The sequence below is a fragment of the Pezoporus wallicus genome, unplaced genomic scaffold (genome assembly GCF_028554395.1).
Source record: "Pezoporus wallicus isolate ANWC-B61680 ecotype Strahan unplaced genomic scaffold, APGP_CSIRO_Pwel_v1 contig_1181, whole genome shotgun sequence".
Taxonomy (NCBI): Eukaryota; Metazoa; Chordata; class Aves; order Psittaciformes; family Psittacidae; genus Pezoporus; species Pezoporus wallicus.
This window is the reverse complement of record NW_026641428.1, coordinates 5,848,753-5,854,260: the sequence shown is the minus strand read 5'-3', so window position 1 is coordinate 5,854,260 and position 5,508 is coordinate 5,848,753. Positions and strand designations below refer to the sequence as shown.

At 36.9% G+C, this 5,508-nt stretch overlaps 1 long non-coding RNA gene across 1 annotated transcript; it reads left to right on the top strand.

Moving 5' to 3' along the window:
• The first annotated feature begins 328 nt into the window (after positions 1-328).
• LOC130607051 (uncharacterized) lies at positions 329-4,961 on the top strand. The gene is made up of 3 exons (XR_008974148.1): positions 329-498; positions 3,964-4,054; positions 4,761-4,961. It is a non-coding gene; the product is annotated as an uncharacterized LOC130607051 (long non-coding RNA).
• Positions 4,962-5,508: the final 547 nt, after the last annotated feature.

The following is a 5,508-nucleotide window of genomic DNA, read 5'->3' as shown; positions in this document are numbered from 1 at the left end:
CATTTCTCTTTGAGCATATTTTAACCTGCGCTTTATCTAAGGAAATGCTTGAAGTAGCAATAACTGGAAAAGACCACAGAGGCCAAAAGTTTTCTGCTTTTTTCTTGTTTAGTTTCTCGTCTGGCAACACAATTTGTGATCTGTCAGTTTAGTGTGTGCAGAAGATCTGTGCATAGCAGACAAGTGAAGTGTTGTGGTCCTGCAACCCCAAGACTTTCCAGACAGGCTGAGATACAGGTACAGCATTTGATGCCATCGCGTAATGTGAGGCTTCACTGTTTATAAAAGAGATCTTGTATCCTTCGTTATATATCCTTTGTATATGCAACCATTTGAAGGCAATGAAATATTATTGCTTGTTATCTTAGATTCTTTTTTCTTGGAGCACGAAAATTTTGCATGTTTTGGGGAAGACAAAGGTAGTAATAAGGGTCCAAGGCTATTTACAAGCAAGCATCTGAGTTAGGAGAACATGCTTTCCTGCTTCTCTTTAGCCAGGTAAACATAAGTACTTGCGTGAAACTGTTCATTTACTTCTGTGTTCGTCTCTCTCATTCTTTTCATTTCAAGAAAGACTACAGAAAACATTTCTAACAGCAGTCTTAAACATCTATTCAGTTATTTGGTTTTATCTCAAAGACTGTGATGGAATCATGTCCTCCTTGATGTTCAGTGGATGGAGAATTTAATTCAAGGTATTAATTTGAGATGACTGCTTTAATGGGAAGCATCTGCTTAATTCGGGTCAGAAGCAGAGGGCTTGTGTCTTTCCTCTGTCTTAATGTTTGATTTCTCTATCCCCTCCTTATTATTTCTCTCCCATTCCCTTTATCTCTCCAGAGTCTTTCCTCTGCCCTCTCTCCCTGATACAGAAAGTACTTAGTATACATTTTTAGCTTTTCTGTGCAATTTTTAGTTCTTAGACATAAAAAATACTGTACAGTAAATTACTGACTTTAACTAGACTCCTCTTGTTACAATTTCTCTGTCAGTATTCAGAACTTCACCAAATTCTGGAATAGTTGTCTTTTCCGTTTTTAAAGGCTCTTGAACACAATGAAAATGATGCAGACATGAGAGCGTATTTGAGAATATCATGGTTAAAAATTTGTAGTTTACATTACTGAAAACCCAAGTATCTATAGCGAGAGATCAGAATCCATCTCAGGCTAAGCTTGACTCTCTGAGTATTTAGCCATATGTAAAGAGAGATGGCTTTGGCTGTCACAAACTTTATGGTTGGAAATTTGTTAAATAAAGCAAGCTGCGTAGAGGAACTGAGGAGTACTGGCTGCAAAGACAGCCCGAGAAAGCAAATTGTGAGCTGCGAGCTTAGAAATCTGCTACTTAAGTTGCAGATTGGGACTATTTCTGAAACTGTGAAAGCCAAATTAGAGGTACAGCAAGCAAATAATAGATCCAGTACTGCTCATGGAAATAATATACTGCTGAAATAGAGACTTCCGTATCCATACAGAAGAGAATGAAAAGTGAGGAAAACACACAATGATAGCAAACCTCTTAATTCAGTTTAAAGGAAATTGTGTAAGAAACCTAGTCATCCCTGTTAAAAAGAAGGGAAAAAAGCTCCAGGAATTCTATGTGATTATTAAGAAAGAGAAAGCAAGCTGAAAAGAAAGCGCTTTTCTGTGTATTATTTTTCAATTCTTTATGTATGAGGGGGTTTTTGGTTTTCCATATTTTTCATACTGCCTCTGTCTTAGATTCAATTATGTTCTGACTTCCTTACAGTTGGTTTGGCCTTGCTGGAAAGAGGTTAAATAGCATGATCAACTCACACATCTATTATGGAGATTCAGTTAGACTGGAGTAGAGACAGATAGCAAAATTTTCCTGACTAAACCTTTTTTAGGATGTATCATAATAGACTCTGAAATAAAAGGTAGAGCTACCTGAAAAACAGCATTTCTTCTGAGAACACTGGTGGGGGAGAAAACTTACAAAGTATAACGACAGAAGAAAAATGTAGCAGCTTTGTCTGTGGCAGGGAAAATGGAGAAAAGACCTGATAGAAACAAATTGCTGGATGAAATTAAAAAAAAAAAAAAAGATGATTTGGCAAAGCAGCAGAGGAACACAGATTCTGAAAGAACCCTCAAGCAGCTTACTATCCTTAGAGGCCAATTAAACCTGAATCAGTCAGGAAAGACAGAAAGAGCCCTCCTCAGGCTTAATGAAAATTTATATCAAGCAAAATAAAGCCCTGAGATTATTGGCATATAAGGCGTAGAATGTGAAGAGAAACAAGCTAGCTTGGCTATTAATGATACCAGGGTCATATTTACATTTTAAACAAAATATATTTGTAAAGTCTTTGAAGGTTTTCTGTGTCCATCTGTATATTAACAAAAAATCGGCTCCAGCTGACAAAATAATGTATGTAATGAAGCAAATATGCCCCCAGGTTCCAGCTGCCCAAATCACCATTTGAAGCCATCTGAGTAAGAAAAATATTAGAAAATATCTTCAGAAAATGTCAGCTAGCCCAGAGAGCAGGACTTTTAAATGCTTTTAAACACCTTACTTGTCAACTTGTAATAGCAATTTGTGCCCTTACATACTGGTCAGTTTCTGCTTTTAGAAGCTGATACATTGTTTTGCAAGAGCTTGCTAAAGCATCTCTGTTAAACTTCATTGTTGTATGGTATATTAGAAGGATGTAATCATCACTATATATCAACCTTGCTTATAGTAAGGGCACCATTTACTAAAAATGGTGAAGAAAACAGGCGAAGTTAGGCCTCTTGCCCTGTGTCCCCATACCTTGGTCTTCCTGCAGTCATTTTAAGAGCGTGGCAATTGAAGGCTATTTTGCTAAGATACCAATTTCCATTAAAAAAAGTTTCAGTAAAAAATTCATGTTTTCAGTTTCCCTATAAATCTTCCTAAAGAGTCAAATAGAAAAATAAATCAGAGAAATGGGTAACTCTGGGTTAAAATCAGTACTTCTCCTCAAATTCCCACTTTTTAGACATAAGGTTTTAGCATCTTCAAACGAAGCACGTACCAAAACCCATGTGACTGCTATTTTAACTGTCTTGAAAGTCAGTTTTTGTTTAGGTTGATAGACACTACTGTCATCCTTCTTTCAAAAGATACTCATAGTGAAAACTTTCAAATGGACTCTTGAGTTTTGAGAGCTTAAGAAGCAGGACCTAAAGCTCCCAAATGACAAAAAGTGAAAGGAACCAAGGAATAATTTATATTTAATCAGGAAATAAATATCCAAAATAGATTCCATATCTCACTGATTGTCTTCCTTAGGGGCAGGGAAAAGCCTCTGGATATGAGCTCTGCAGAGAAGATGAGTCCTCATCCACAGAATTGTTTATGTGGTTTGCATAGGATTTCCCATATTTGCTCATTGTTTCTTTCAGAATTCAATTGCAAAATTTTGAGACATCTCTGAAACAATTCCTGCATGCTTTATGGTAATCCATTTTATCCCTGTTTTTCTATATCTGTTAAAGTACTTCCTATGGATATTCAATGCTCTAATTACTTTCCATGCTGTACAGTTCCTGATGCCTTTAGAAGTAATATATAATTTAAAAAGTATTTTTAAAGATTGAGGATGTGCAAGTCAATGTTACCAGTCGTGGATATTTTATTTACAGCCCTAAGTGCTTCCGTTTGTAGGAATTTGACAGAATACAATAGTTCTGCAATAAGGTATATCAGCTAATGACTTTGTAATATGAACTGTGTATGTCCTGCCACAGAACAGGCAGAACATAAATTAATTCTTTGTATGTGAACAGCTGGAATGTGAGAGGGTATATTTATACATATAAATGTATGTTACCATGTTATCTTGGTCTCTGTGCACTACCTCTTATTCCTGAGAGGCTTCTTTCAGAAGTGTATGTATTCTCTCCCCACCATCTCCCAGATTCACATTTTAGAACCCCAGTTATTTTCCTGTGTTTGACTTATTGACAGATTCTTCATGTTCCTTTCAACTGAAACAGTTATGATGGCTGGCCACACACAGTGCCTGAAGATGTGAAAATGTATTTTGAAAAGCAGCAAAGTAAGGCAATCTTCTTGAAGAATTAATGGCACCAAGGACTTACTTACCCTTCCCCTAGTAGGTGGGAACCACAGATGGAGCTGAAGAATAACTACTCATTCTGTGTGCTGTATCTGATTATCAGTATAAACCATAGTGTTTGGGAACAGAAGTGGATGACAAGAAGACACATATAAAATTCTTGTCATACTTTTTTGGTTAGTTTAGTAGAAGCAAAATAAGACTTTTTTTTCTAATTTTTTATTTTCATAAAGAAACTGTAGGGTTTTTTTCTTTGACTTTTTTTGTCATGATGTCCAGTAACACACGGCAACAGCGCTAAGGCTATATCTGCTTTAATATCATATTATAAATATACCAAAGCAGCAATTTTCCTATAGAACTAGAACAAGGAAGTATATATTCATACATATATGAAAAGTATATATAGAGTATATATATAAGCTTGGGTGTCAAGGACTAATTTTATTTCCCAAAATATTAATTTGAAAGGGCAGTGCTAAAGACCTGTTTATAATTTATTTTTATGTTCCCATTAGAATACCAAATTGTTGCAAAATATTCAGATTCAGAACAGGGCTAGGTTTTTTTTGTGTCTTATTTACCCCTACAGAATTGCTTGAATTCAAAGCAAGAAGTTCCCAATTTGGGTCTCATTTGCTTGTTTGTTTTACTTTGTAATATAAATGGCTCCCCTTTTTCTTAGGCCTCATCACAGAGTTGAATAAAGAGCGAGACTTGAAGTTGCTTAGGAAAAGGGAAGATGCAAAAGAAGACAGTAAATACTTAGTAAGAGGAGGCAAGGGTTAAGGCCTGGGACCACAGAACAGCTGGAATATGTTAGTTTTACAGGAAGGCAGCCCAGAGAGACAATGTGAATTGCCAGCAGGTGGCTGGGAATCGCTGGATAACTTGGGACTGGAAGTGGTGGGACTCTGCTTCTTACTGTGATGACTCGACTAATTTCACCCAAAGCCTGTTTTTCTATATAACAGCAGACCTTTGTCAAAGCCCATTGAAGTAAATTTAGCATTTTCTTTAAACATAATAGGTTCTGGATCTGGCCCCTGATTGTTTTGACACTTTTTGCTTGCTGTATCCTTTAAAGATTTACGTTATTCCTTCTCTGAAGAGGGAAAAAGGACTGGTTGACTGCAAGACAGGCTTCAAAGTGTGAGACACTGATGTGTCCCTTGGAGAAACTGCCTCAGAGTCAAGCAGACACTGTTTTGTTAAGAGAAGATGCAAGCAGACAAGTGTGGGAAGAAAGGTCTGCTGGGGTTTCTCTCCCTTCTGCGGTAAGGAAAGCTATGTTGACAGAGACAGCTGCTCTCACCACAGTGACACTTTGCTGTAATTTGCAATACTGGTCTGTGTTCTGCAGAATTCTTAATCATAAAGTGGGCTTTGCTCTGGGTGGCACTATACAAACACAAGAGGCTGTCCCTGGCCCA